The following is a 15,026-nucleotide window of genomic DNA, read 5'->3' as shown; positions in this document are numbered from 1 at the left end:
TCCTTGAGCACTTATAGAGCATTTTGTCTTGAACCTTCATATCGTGAAAGAGAAGAAGATTCTAATCATTTGATTAAATCTTGTCCACTACAAAATATTTATACTTATTCAAATTACTTCTTAAAATCCTAAGTATCAAGGATTGTTTGGTATTAGGCGTGGCTACTTATCATCCAGGATTGTTGGAGATAAGTTTCAAGAAAAGGAAGGATTATTTTCATTTCTTGTGAAATAAGTTTCAACAGGATTGTTCTTGATAACTTTGTTAGAGGCTTGTTTAGGAAGATCTAACTATAATAAAATCTTTTACATATTGTAAAGGGACTGGAGTACTCTCGGTTTGTGAGGGGAACCAGTATAATTCCTGGTGTTCTTTATCTTCTGCACTTTACTGCTTTCCTCGCCTAATCAATCCAGAAAAGAAAAGAACCATTTTCCATCAAATCATGATAAATTTTCTGAAGTCCTAATTCACCCCCCCCCCCTCTTAGGCTTATTCCTAACTTACTTTTCGGAGTCATCAACTCTCCTGTTGTCTTTATGGATTATATGAATAAGTTATTCCAACCATTTTTGGACTAGTTCATAGTAATTTTCATCGATGATATCTTGGTGCACTCCCGTGCTCTAGAGGAGCACACAGAGCATTTGAGCATTTTTCTGTCAATCTTGTGAGAAAAGCAGTTGTATTTAAAGCTTAGAAAGTTTGAGTTATGGATGTCTAAAGTGAAATTCCTTGGTCATGTCATTTCTAGAGGGGGTGTAGCAGTAGATCCCTCTAAGGTAGAAGCAATGATTAATTGCGAGAGGTCGAGGAGTGCGATAGAGGTCAGATGTTTCTTAAGGTTAGTAAGATATTGTCAAAGGTTCATAATGGGATTCTCTCAATTAGACCTGCCCTTTGTCATACCCCAAAATTTACCCTATCTTATACAATTTTCATCTGGTCCATGGCCCTACTAGACATGCATACATTCATCATTTTATCACCAAATTTGCATTAACATTTATAACCAAAGGCATATTATACGAACTCAATGCATGGTGATTATACTTCAGGAAAATATAGGGTTTTCTTGATGGCACTTCAAAGAAAAAACCATAACATAGCAAAAATTCCAATTTTGGGCTCTGGTAATCGGTTACCTAAATTATGGTAACCGGTTACACCCTATCTTAAACAAGCGTCCATGGCATTTTTATGCAGTGGTAACCGGTTACCCAAACTATGGTAACCGGTTACACCTTCTTTAAACAGACTTCCAAGACCATTTTCAGTATGGGTAACCAGTTATCCAAATCCTGGTAACCGGTTACACCTGCCCGGACAGCAGCAGTAACTTTTATTTTTTGCACAAGTGAACTCTAACCTTACACACTTCAACCCACATGTTTCCCCTATAAATAGAGAATTATTCCCCCTCATTTTGACAAGCTTACAACCCCTAAAAATTATGCCAAAATCAGACTCAAACCCTCTCTTTAAACCTAAACCCAAACTCATACAACTCATAATTTCTCAAGAAACCACCAACAAGTTTCTTCTCATTTTATTTTCTCCTAGTCTTTCCATTTTCTACACATACAACTCAGCCTCTTCCATCAAGTTTCAACCATAGCCACCGTCATCCAAACCCTTTACTTCATTTTCAAACTCAACACCGTAACAACTTAGTTACTATATCACAAACTTGGTAATGATTGCAACTCAAGTTCATTAACATTTTAGTTATGTTTTTGTGTTGAAAATGGATATTTATTCATGGATTGTATTTTGTTGAAAGGTTTTTGAGTCAAGAGTGTGACAAGTGGGTTTGTTTGGTTTTCAATTTTGGGGATTTTTGTTCTTTATTTTTCATGTGCATGAGAAGATGAATAGTGTTGTGTTCATGAAAACATATTGTGTTAGATTTCTATTCGTTGTGCATATTTTTAATTTATTATGTTTTTTTACATTATTTATATCAATGGTTTCATAAAATTAGCAGCTAGTTGGATATGGTGGAGTGGTTGAGATCAAGGTCTCCCAACCACCATGTCTTGGGTTCAAACCCTTGCTACCACTTTTTCAACTTTCTTTCAAAATTATTTTCAATTATGTTTTATCATGTGATTATTAATTTTATTTTATGTTTTTTTTATTTGTTTGTGCTTTTATTTTTTCCGTTGTGTTTCATGTTTGTGCTTTTTGAGCATTTAAATTGTTGTTTAACATAGTGCTAAATGGTCCCGATTCGATTACTCGATTACTAATCACTAACCACTAACTTCTAACTACTAAGTCTTCATTTCTTTTTTATGCTAATTCTTATTTATCTTATGTAGTTTCTTGGTTGATAATTCTTTCATATTTAAAATCATTTATAGATGGACGTTTCGGTTGATTCAACCTTCTTTGATTTGAACATATTGATAAATGATCATTGTATCTTTTTTGACACTTTGAATCAATGATAGGTTATCCCTTAATACGCCATATTTTGAATCTTTTGACTTGTGGATAGAAAATCCCTAGGTGATCACTTTTTTTAACTTTGTCACTAACTACTAACTTCTAATTTTTATATTATTACACTTTATTTCCTCGCCATTTAAATTCTCGCAATTTACTTTTATTGTCCATTTTATTTCAAGCACTTTACATTTATGTTCATCATCATCCACTTACCTCACACTTCCTTTATTTTATGCCATTTTATTTTTTGTCATTTCTTTATTGTTTTTCATAACTAAAAAGAACAAAAACATGATAAAATAAAAGACCAAAAAGATGTATCATTTGTGACCTAGTGTTGGACTTATAGGACTTCTTAGAACCATTGCACTTGGAATTTGGATTATTGTATTTGACCTATTGTTTGACTTGGAGTTTCTTTGGACTTGTAATATTTTATGCAAGAATGATATTCATGGCACTACCATAGGGAGACATGTTTTGAGTCTATTATTCACTTGTTAGCTTAGGCCACTTTGCACACACAAAACTTTCTTTTGGGCTACCTTATAATGAGCCCCCTTATTTCTCATATTATTCCTCTTTGTAATTTTCCATTTATCACTCCCCCTTTTTTGTTGTAATTTTTCTTTTCCTTTTTTATTAGGTTGACCTCATCGTTTCAAAGCAATAAACGATAAACCCTTGATCCAACGTCAAACGGCACTTTCCTCAATCAAATTCAAAACACAATAAATATACGAATAGAATTGTGTGTCACGGGCCTTAAGTAGTAGAGAATGAGTAAGGATGGAGCTTTCCTACCCTTACTCAGAGTATTGAGGATACAAGACGATTGACTTGGTTGTCTGAAATATTCACCTCTATCCATAGTCTTTAGTGCAATTCTAATAAAAAATAATCTCTTTTCAAAAACCTAAAATCAACATCAACTCATCAAACTTATTTTTGCGCCTTAGGGCATCACTCCGAAACCCTTTTTCAAGATAAAAGCAACCAACAAACAACCATTTTCTACTCCGAACTACGGAGCTCTGATTCTTCATTTCACGATGATGATACGTAGGCACAATGACCCCCATCCTTGGCGAGTACAATAATAACAAACCTATTTATTTTCCCTTTTTTTCCCGATAGCATATAATCATTAAGATAGATAAAAACCCATTTCACGTAGACAACTTAGATGGTTCCCATCGAGTACGATGGATGTGAGGGGTGTTAATACCTTCCCCTTGCATAACCGACTTCCGAACCCTAATTTGGTTGTGAGACCAATTTTTCTTTTTCTTTAGAGGATTTTATCGATTATTTTCCCTTTTCTTTTTTTTGAATAAATAAAATATGGTGGCGACTCTATGCTTTTCGAGTATTTTTCGCATAACGACACCCTTAACTCGACTCACTCGTAAGGATGTCCCATTCCATTGGGAGACAGATTGTGAGCAGAGTTTCTGTTAGCTGAAGAACAAATTAACCACCACTCTGGTGTTAGTGATTTACAATCCAAACCAATCGTATGAAGTCTTTTGTGATGCATCCAAGAAAGGATTGGGTATTATACTTATGCAGAATGGCCAGGTACTAGCTTATGCATCTCGACATTTAAGGCCCCATGTGTCGCATTACGCGAAAAACCGGCGGGAAAACAAGAACAACAGAGCCGCCACCGTGCGTTATTTATCCCGAAAGAGGGAAAGGAAACGCTCAGAGTAAACCTGGAAAAAGCAAGGTCTCGCGACCAAAGAGAATGGGATCGGGAGTCGGTTATGCGAAGGGAAGGTATTAGCACCCCTACGCATCCGTCGTACTCGACGGGATCCACGCACAATAGGAAGGAAAATGGTTGCTAAACACTGCTCAAAATAATCATCCACACAGGCTGAAAGAGACACAAGAAAACAGACGAGGCTGACTCGGCAGGACATCGTATCCTGGGCCTACTTAGTCTATCAAGCATAGACATCAGAGTCTAAGTAGTTCGGACTGGGGAAGCGACACATGCTCGCTAGGATGTCGCATCCTATGCATACGTATCTCCTTTGGACGAAGGAGAATCAGAGCATTCGTAGCTCGGCTAACACGCACTCCATCAAACACAGGCAAAGGCAAACGTGGAGCCTGAATGCCAATCACTGGACTTACATCAGCATCCGAACCGAAACACACACAAGAAGGCAAACATGGAGCCTGAATGCCAATCACTGGGCTTACATCAGCATCCGAACCAACAAACGCACACTGGAACCCGAATGCCACTCGATGGACTTACATCAGCTTCCAAGCCAAACAAACAACATCAGGATACGGACAGCCAATCGTTGGGCTTACATCCATATCCTGACACACAAGAAAGAAACAAGCAACAAGTCGCTAAGGAGTCGGGAACTCGAGCCTAGCGACTGTCAAGCAAACACATAAAAAGAAAACAAAGTGCCCGGAGAGACCTCGCACGGTCTCCTGCCTACGTACCTCATCTGGTATGAGGATCAGGGCGACGTAGTTCCCCTTAACGGGGGAGAAAGACTAGCCAGAAACCAAGGGGAGACACACTACCAGGGAGCTGTACTCGAGCCTAGTGTTATCATGCATCATTGCCCTATGTTATGGTTTCTACCTACTTGCACAACAGCAAGCTAATCCTATCCAGGAAGAAAGCAAGCATGGAAGCATCAACAAAACAAAATAAGCATTTCAAGCAAGTATTCACAAAGCACACACTATATCCAGTCAAGTGGGCCCAAACAAAGGGTTTGACTGCCAAGGCAAGTCATCTGTACAAGGGTAGTGTTAGCTCTTAACCTTGCCCTTAAGGGGCTAAGGTGAAGCTGATGAAAGGAGAGTGAAGATAAGACTTCACAGCTCTTATCCCTGGTCAGGGAGAGCTTCAGACAAAGGAGCGTGGGTTCAGAATGTGGGAACCCTTCTACGCTCGAGACTCTGACACAACTGTACATTGTACAAGATCTTGGGTTTGTGTCCCAATGCATCAACACAGTGGTGTGAGCAGAGGGACGACTCAACAGAATAATGGGAGATAGATTGCATATCTCTTTGATCCACCAATTGCCTCATTGAGGTCTTTACCTGCTTGGCACAAAAGTAAACAATCACAAACATCGCCTCTTAAGGAGGACTTCAGACAGTTGCCTGGCCAAGTAACAGGCCAGGTCTTCCAGACTACATGGAGTCAAGAATGTTATACCTCAGTGCAAATTGCTTATCAAGCAAAGCAAAGCAATATTAGCAACTAATGTACCTGAAATCAATCAAATATCATCAGTATACTAATCACACAACTAAACAGCAAATGGTTCACAGTTAACTATAAACAGACAAACACAAACCAATGCACCAAAGTACAAGCCATTAAGGCTCAAACTCAAATATCAAACCCTGCAAAACAAAGTCAAAATTAGCTATATACAAGTCACAAGTCAACTCCAATGGAGGCACATCATCAAGCATAGGCCATTTGTGCTATTAACCTGAAACACAACTCAAAAGTGAGATCACAAACCACTAGTCCAAGACTAGGGTCAAAATGAGATAAAAAATCCAAAACTGAACATGAAACTCATTTAATCAAGAGATAACACGTCCTAAAACTAAGGGAGCATGCAAGATTGAATTATTTCTAAGCCTAAGGGTAGAATAGTCATTTCACAGTTATGGATTAATATTGAATTAAATTTCTATTTACGAAAGTAAGTTCTATTTAAAGTCAATTAGAACTAAACTAAATTTAATATTTCTAAACTATTTCTAATATTTCTTTTTAATATTTTTTTAACATTTTTTAATTAACTCTAAAGTTCTAAAACTATTATTTCTAAAAATTATTCTAATTCTAATAATCTAATTAACTAACTCTAAAATCTAATTACCTAAACCAGTAGCCTAAATTTAATATTGCTAATTAATTTCTAAAATCTATTAAATCCTATTTAAGACTTTATTCTAATATTCTAATTCTAATTTGACAACTAATTAAAATGGTTTCCAAATTCTAAAATTAATTTCTAATTGTCCTAAACAAACTCTAATCCTAATTTTCCTAATTAATTCCTACCGTTATTGTATTTCTAAAAAACATTTCTAATACTAATCCACCTAATTAACTCTGAAGTTAATCCTAATACTAATGTATTCAATGTAACAGTCCTAAGATTAATTTCTAATTATTATTTAATTCTAATTCTGATTCTACAATTACTCAAGCAATATTCTAAAATCATTATTAAAAAAACTATTCCTAGCATTACTCTAACTATATCCTATCAATCCTACTTATTACTAATTATTCTAAATAACACCTAATCCTCTAATTACGCTAGTTACAAACTTAATTAACCTAATTATATATTAATTGATACTCTAATTAAACCAAAAACAGTTAGAATTCAACAAAAAAACTTGGAAGAAAACCTGAATTGGACTTTTGATCTGTGGGGGTGTAGTAGGAAAACGCACGGGCCTTGGACTCAAACGGCCACAGTTGAATGGAGAGAGTCCGTGTACAACCTTCACGTAAGCTCAAATTGGACAGGGGAAAAGCACTTATTCAGAGAAGCTCTTGTGACGCGTTTGGATTCTTGGATTCCGGCGCCTTCAACCACTGCGTTCACGAGGATTTAGCACAAGCCGGGAGAAACGATCAACTCCAACACAACAATGCGTTATCCTTCTCACAGAATTGACTTCAACGATTATTACGACTCAAGGATTCAAGAACTCGCGGTGTTAAGCAATCCACCATGGTTCGCGATGTTCGATCTTTATTGATAGTTCAGATACTCGAAGATCCGCGATTCATCTCACTCCATTATCGTATGTGCGGATAGAAGAAAAACCACATCGAAATCGGATCGGAAAAACTTACCAGATTAAAGCTCCAATTACAATTAGGTACGAATCTTCCTCTTTCTCTGTTTCGGTTCCTTCTACTGCTTCTTCAATTATCTGTTTCTTTCTGATTGTAGCTTCTCACCAATTCCGTTACGAGTTGCGAGCTTCTACGGATTTTGTTGAAGGTTCTTGGTGGATGATGAAGGCCTCGCTCGCATCTCCGCTTTGAGATGAAGACGAAGACGTAATACCGGTATTGCCGATCGAAATGAAGAAGAAGTCTCTTGGATCGTGAGTTTCCGATTATTCCGATCTCTTCTGGATTTCTCTTTTCTATTATTTCTTCTTTTTTCTTCTGCTTATCACTTCCGAGAAAGGAGATAATTGCTGCAGAATTGTTGCAGGATCTTTGGCGGTTCGGTTGTGATGATGATAAATTAATGTGGAAGAATTGAAGAGTGAAGATTGGAAGCGGTTGAAGGTTTCGGTGAACGGAGATTACGGTTACGGTTACGGATTCGTAGTGGTTGAAGGCTTGACTATGGAGTTTGGAGTTTTTGATGAAGGTGATTGTGAATTGAAAAAAAACGGTTACGGTTACGGTGGTTGAAGGTTTTGGTTGAAGGATTGGAAGAGTTTGTGATGAAGTTTGGAAGAAGAAGATTGGGAGAGAGGAAGAAATGAGATTGAGTCTGTTATGTGGAAAAATCTGGAAGTGTAGTGAGGGGAAGGTTTTTGATTTTTTTTAGAGTTATGAGATTAAGATTAGAAGAAAATTCTGTTATTTGGTTGTGAAATTTTTCTGTTATTATGCAGGTATGGAATTGCATTCCCAGCTTGGCTTGTGCACTTTTTCTTATGTTGGCTCGCTCGGAGCAGCTTTTTGCTTGTGTATTTTGCAGGTTTTTTGTATCGGCTTATGCGGCTTGAAATCTCATTTGTTGTTATGTTTTGCAGTTTGAATAGCAGCTTGAAGTGTAGCTTGGTTTTGATGCCTTGGCTTGGCTTGGCAGTTATTGTGCAGGATTTTGTTTTTGGATTTATGCAGAATTTTATAGCAGAATTTTTATATGCATTTTATGCAGAATTTTTGATGTGTTGCTGAATTTTGATGTGTTGCTGTTAAATGCAATGCAGAATTTTTAATGCAGAATTTTGTTCATTTGTAATGCAGAATTTTTAATGCATTTTAGTTTTATACAAATGGATATGGGTATGATTGGATAATGGCAATTGATTTTATTAATTGGAATAATAAAATGAAATATGGGTGAATTGGAAGATGATTTGGATGAATAAACTTGGATATTAACAATGAAATTGAATTGGATTTGAAATGGATATTGAAAATGGGTAATGAATGGGGATTTGAAAATTGTTTAGAAACATGGGTTAATTTGGAAAATGATTAATGGGCCAAACTTATGGACTTAACAAAAAAATGAATGGGCTCAATGCAATCACGATTAAGTTTCCACAACCAAATCAACTTTTCCGTAATCAACTAGGATCATCCAACTCAACTTGAATTTCCAAGATTAATTCGAGAAAAGAACAAAATGATTTCTAACCTCAAATTCTTCAAGATAAGTATTTGTAATGACAAATGAACTTCTTTGGGACATGAAGGAAGCGTCTCAAACCATCTCTCGACCTCCTAGCCCTTAGTTGACTTACAATTGACTTGTATGGACCTCAGATGACTTGGTCACGCACTGTGGACTTTGAGCCTTCAACACTTGGCCAAAATGCATCAGAAAGAACCTTGGATCACGTAAGCCCTCTAGAACACCCACAGACCTTTTCCATCATGAAAATCCCTTGCTCTCTTGCACAGATGACTTCTTCTGATCAGTCTTGCCTGATAAAATGCAATATGCTATGCAATGCTAAGGCAATGTTAATGACCTAAAAAATGAAATGAATGTACAAATGGGAGGTGCAAATTTGAGGTGCTACAGCTGCCCCTATTCAATCAGCAGGGAACCCGAATGGATGAGAGCAACGGCTGTCAGACTTTCAGGGTAAACAGGGATTGAATACCAAGTACCGTAGAAATTTGCACACTGCTGGGAATTTTTTTTGTTTTCTTCTTTCTTTTCAGGGTAAAGCACATCCAGACATCGATACACGATGAATGGGAACAGAAATCATCTCAACTAGATGCCAACGGACAACTAGGAAACACTCAACGTTTACCAAGACCAACGGAGAGGTAAATCCACATGGGGACAGGTACAACTAGACGTCATAGGACGAATAGGGAAAAACTCAACGTTTACTGATCGGGAAAATAGCAAGTGTACTATTTTACCGATGTAGTAATAAAAGGAATTATCCTGAGTATCGATCTCAAGGACTGCGTAGGAACTATCAGTGTTGATAATGATTCAATTAAACAAAATAACCTTAGGTTGGTAAGTGAAGAGTGAATTTGCTTTGTAAAATATAAAGGTACAACAGAGATTTTTGAATGCAGAAACGTTAAACATGCTAGATCAAGGGTGTATGAATTGCTCTGAAATAAACTTAATCCTTATTTTATGATATCTATGTTCTAATGATTCAATAAGGTTCTCAAGAGAAGTTTCCCCTAATTCCTTAGCCAGAAACCATTAACATTCTATTTTAAATCCCAATTCCTTAGCCATTCAAAAGAATATTAATCCCATGTATGAATATCAAGAATTTTCCATCATCGTTATTAGATCCTCATTCCTAAGAGAAATTAGCGATGTTGTTATACACATAGTGATAAAGGGATTTGTCAGACCTCCTTTACCTCCAATTCAATACCTAATTTTCCAATACGGCAAGCATTACACTCGTGTTATAACAAATTGATTTCATAAAAACATAGACATTCATAACATTGTAGGAAAAAGGTTCATTACAAAAGCAATTCAGGGACACCCCCCTAGCATTGGGGGGTTTAGCTCATGATAATATTCAAAGAAGGTACAAATATAAGATTAGACATTACAAGCGATTAAATAGCTTCGATCTTCAATTGCTTCCGCGCTTGATGATCTCCGTTCTTCAAAAATCTTCATTCTTTCGTTCTCTCTATTCCGTCCCTATGTTTGTCCTTCCATTAGGTCTAAATAGTGTGGTACTCATTGCAGCCAGGCCAAAAAGTCAAAAATGCCCTCCGGGATCACTTACATGAGTGAAAACAAGAAATCGGAAACTTCAGCGCACCTGCCAACACGGGCCGTGCCAAGCAACACGGGCGGCCGTGTTGGCTCTTCAATTATTTATTATTTTTTTTTATTTTCCTTCAGACCTGCTGACACGGGCCGTGCCAAGCAACACGGCCGGCCGTGTCAGCCCCCTGGTTTTTGTATGGGAAAAAGGTTTTCTTTGCAGCACGGGCCGTGTCAGGAGACACGGGCCGTGTTTGGCTCCATGAATTTCCTTCTATTTTTTCTTTCTTTTTCTTTCACTCTTCCACTGTTGCCTTGGCACTTCCGAATCTTCAACTACTTCTGAAACATGCACAATACCATGGAAACGACATAAAACGCATCTAAAAACTTAAATTAACACCAAAAGCAAAATAAGCATAAATCTACTCAACTATGAAATACTTAAAATTCAAACACTCAAACATAAAATAAAGGGTTACCACATTGATGAATTTTGGCCGAGAACATGATGAAAATCAAGTTAAAATGTGACCGATCACAACCCCAAACTTATCTCATTGCTTGTCCTCAAGTGATGCCAGAGACAACAAACAGAGGTCACCCCAAAATTGCTTTTTACCACTATGCAGCCGATGTTATTCGCACCGAGCTTCCTACCTTCATGGTCAATACGTTGGCCATCCAATCCGAACTATCCGCTACACCTCACAGTTCAACACCTCTTTACCTGCAAGCTTTTCATACATCTCACACTATCTCTCAGGGTTAGCACTAAAGACTCAGTGTATGCAATATCGACTCTTAGTTTTTGAATAAATTCTACTTCTATTGCACAAACATAATTCACACACTTTTGGAGGACTTAGGGTTGTAACGGGGCTTAGGACAGGTAGGATAAATACAACGGATACACAAGGGGTTTGGGCTCGGCACTCCTGTTATGTTTCTTGTACCTGTGCTTATTTTGATATACAGGGGTTCGACATCGACTCTTTAACTTTACTCAACTGATTGAGTATTTCAAATGTAATCAAGTCGTTTAATTGGGACAAGTGCGTTTTGATGAGTTCTATTTTTCTTTTCTCTTTTTATTTCTTTTTCCGGAGCATTCAAAGAGCCTCCAATTTTCTTTTCTCTTTTCTTGTAACAATTTTTCGCACACTTGTCCCTTTGGTATTAGATTTACCACCCCAAACTTAGAATTCACACAGTTTCCAAAATCCACAACATTTATGCCGAGCAAGGGTAGAAGAGATTATTATCTATTTTTTTTTCTTTTTCTGGCCATAGGGTAACATAAGCGGTTTACAAACAAACAAAATGGTTAAAGGCTCAAAGGGGTTAGCAACAGATAAAACGTACAAGGGTGGCTGGAAAGGCTCAAGGTTAAACAACAACAAAAATGCCTCAGTGTGTGTCATAATGCAGTGCTATGTCAGTAGAACGTACGCAAAACCAGAGCGATAGAGTCATACCTGGATTAACTCTCATGATGATCTCTTCGTATTTGGCTTTTTATAATCTCACCATGTGGGGTAAACTTGCAGGTTCCAAAGCACTCTCTGTGTAATGTAGCTTCTTTTTGGTTCAGGTGTACCATACTTCTATCTCAATCCAGTTTTCATCCCACTGTGTCCAACAATAGTTTTTCTTCGACTGCATAAATTTCCAGGGTGCCTCGGGAGCGTGAGTTCGGGTTGTGTCTTTCATCCACTAACCATCTTTCCATCACGCCTCTGGTTTTTATCCATCAATCTGTAACCCAACATCCAAACAGTTGAAAATAAAAGAAATCAAAGGAAAATTACTTTAAAAATTGAAAAACCAAAACGGAAAATAAATTAAAACAATGAAAGGAACCCCCCCACACTTGAACTAAACATTGACCCCAATGTTTGAACCCAAATGCAAGAGGGACTTACAGTGCCTACTGCGGAGGAGGGTGCTGTGGAAATTGCAACATCATATGTTGCATCATCCTCTGAATATCATCAATGGCAGCCCCTTGACGGAGCTGCTCTGTCACGATCCGATCAATCTCCGCTCCCTGGCGAGCCTGCTCGACACGGAACTGATCCATGTCCATGGGTGTCCATCCAGCAGAGGAGGCTCCCATACCTCTGTGGTGAGAGGTGTGAGGGTGAGGAACAACCCTCTCCCTTGCCGGTGCATCTTCCTCCCTCGTATCACCTGCAAAAAATTCATCTTCTCCCGCCTCTTCGGGGTCAACAGAGGTATACAACCAATTCTCATTGTTATCAACGTTAGTTTTATCAGTGTTCGGTAAGCGGAACAGCCTGCGTGTTCGGCTTACCAACACATACCCATGACGGCTTTGTTCGAGCATGCCTTGCGTACATAGGGCATTGAGGTCAAGCTTACCCAACGCCTGCATCGGGGTTTCTCCGTCCAACACCGGCCTACAACCACACCAGTCAGCAATTTGTGTTATCATACCTCCCACAGAAATGCCTCCTGAGCTGGCACGCCCCATGGTACCTAAATGGTCCGCGGCGAATGCCGCCACATTCACTGGTTCCTCATTCACCATGGCATGCATCAAAAATAACTCCCGCTTTGCCGCTACACCTGTACTATCTCCTCGTCCAAACAAGGTGAATGCTAACCCTTTTTGAGCATATCGGAAGCACGGGTTTTGAATCCATGATGCCTTTGCACTCCGGGGTTCGTACTGTGGTAAACCTGTAATAGAGGACCAAAAGGAACCTGCAGAAAAGTCATTTGGCACTGCCCCGGATCCTACCAATGGTAACCGGAGGCATTGCCCAAGCTGAATAACCGACATCGAGTAATCTTCGTTATAAAGTCGGAAACTCATAGTGCCAAAATATTCATAGACATGACCAGTCCAATTCTTTTCCAGTTTAAATTTAACAGTGCTTAGGAATTCTAGAGTGATGCGTTCATAGGTAGGCACATCAGCATGCATAAATTCAAAAATACCTAAATTGTGGAACATTTGGGATACATCATCTAGAATTCCTAATGCACTCATAGTGTCATCACAAACATACCTTGTAGGTACAAGCTTCCTTTTAAGGTGGGTCTTATACCTTTCGACATGATCATCATCCTCAAAAATGATTCCGTGTGCATTTGGCATCCGCCGGGACCTTTGTCTCGGTCTTGAGGTCTCTACCACGGCCTTTCCTCGGTCGGCTCTTTTCGGGGGCATAATGGTCACCTGAAAAAGTTAGCAGAAAAAAATAGTGGAGATAGGGAAAAATAATACCGTCACGGTGTAGAGTGCGAGAAACGGCCCAGCTTTTGTGAAGGAACTTTGAAAAATAATGGTTGGATGATGATGAAATATGAGGTTTAAGGTGAAGGAGGTTATGGAGTTTGAAAGATTTGAGAGAAAAATAGGGTTGGAAGAGATGAAGTGGCTGAAAAGTGAGTGGGGGAGTGGTAAAAGGTATTTAAAAACGTGTGGGCCCCACTCCAACGTCTCTAAAATTTAAAAAAATTTCAGAATTTCGCACTGCAACACGGCCCGTGCTGGACCACACGGCCGGCCGTGTTGCCTCCCTGGAAAATGTATGGGGACAAGGCCATGTGAGCAACACGGCCCGTGCTGGCACACACGGCTGCCCGTGTTGCTCCTCTGGAAAATGTATGAGGAAATTGGTAAGCCTGCAACACGGCCCGTGCTAGACAACACGGCCGACTGTGTTGCACCCCTGTCTTGCACTTTTCTCTTTATACGTCCCCGGTTGAACACCTTAGTTGTTACCCCATTCAAATTTTTCACCTTCACCAGTAGCACACTGTGATTACCTACAAACATTCAAACTAAAAAAAAATAGAAACACAAACAAATTCATTAGAGAGAAAAAATTGAAAACCCGTGGGTTGCCTCCCACGAAGCGCTTCGTTTAACGTCGCATGGCTCGACGGTTGTTCCTCTCATCCTGTGAGACGAGCAACATGTATTTGACCAATTTCTTGTCCTTGGTAATACGGCTTTAACCTCTGACCGTTGACTTTGAATGTATCCTCATTTGCTTGATTCTTTAATTCAATCGCTCCATGTGGGAAAACTTTGTGAACAACAAACGGGCCTGACCATTTGGATTTCAACTTCCCAGGGAATAATTTCAATCGAGAATTATACAAAAGGACCAGTTGTCCTTCATAAAACTCTTTTTTCACTATCCTTTTATCATGCCATTTCTTTGTTTGGTCTTTATAGACCTTAGCATTTTCATAAGCACGATTCCGAAATTCTTCTAATTCATGGAGCTGAAGGATCCGAGAACTTCCTGCCTTGGATAAATCCATATTCAAAAATTTTGAAGCCCAAAATGCCTTGTGTTCTAATTCAAGCGGTAGATGGCAAGCCTTGCCGTAAACTAATTGGTATGGTGACATACCAATTGGTGTTTTGAAAGCCGTTCGGTAAGCCCAAAGTGCATCATCCAACTTGCTTGCCCAATCCTTGCGGGATGAGTTTACGGTCTTTTCAAGGATTTGTTTGAGTTGCCTGTTTGACACTTCCACCTGCCCACTAGTTTGAGGGTGGTACGGAGTCGCAATTCGATGCTTCACATTAT

General features: G+C 38.8%; 1 long non-coding RNA gene across 2 annotated transcripts; it reads left to right on the top strand.

The window, feature by feature from the left end:
• Positions 1–6,938: 6,938 nt before the first annotated feature.
• Positions 6,939–8,568, top strand: LOC127091185 (uncharacterized). Of its 2 annotated transcripts, XR_007791890.1 has the most exons (4): positions 6,947–7,363; positions 7,438–7,594; positions 7,708–8,034; positions 8,120–8,568. It is a non-coding gene; the product is annotated as an uncharacterized LOC127091185 (long non-coding RNA). The 2 variants fall into 2 exon arrangements; XR_007791889.1 differs by having other exon boundaries at positions 6,939–7,363; positions 7,708–8,568.
• Positions 8,569–15,026: the final 6,458 nt, after the last annotated feature.

This window comes from Lathyrus oleraceus, chromosome 6, assembly GCF_024323335.1.
Source record: "Lathyrus oleraceus cultivar Zhongwan6 chromosome 6, CAAS_Psat_ZW6_1.0, whole genome shotgun sequence".
Taxonomy (NCBI): Eukaryota; Viridiplantae; Streptophyta; class Magnoliopsida; order Fabales; family Fabaceae; genus Lathyrus; species Lathyrus oleraceus.
The sequence above is the reverse complement of the archived record's forward strand: the minus strand, read 5'-3'. Positions and strand labels throughout refer to the sequence as shown.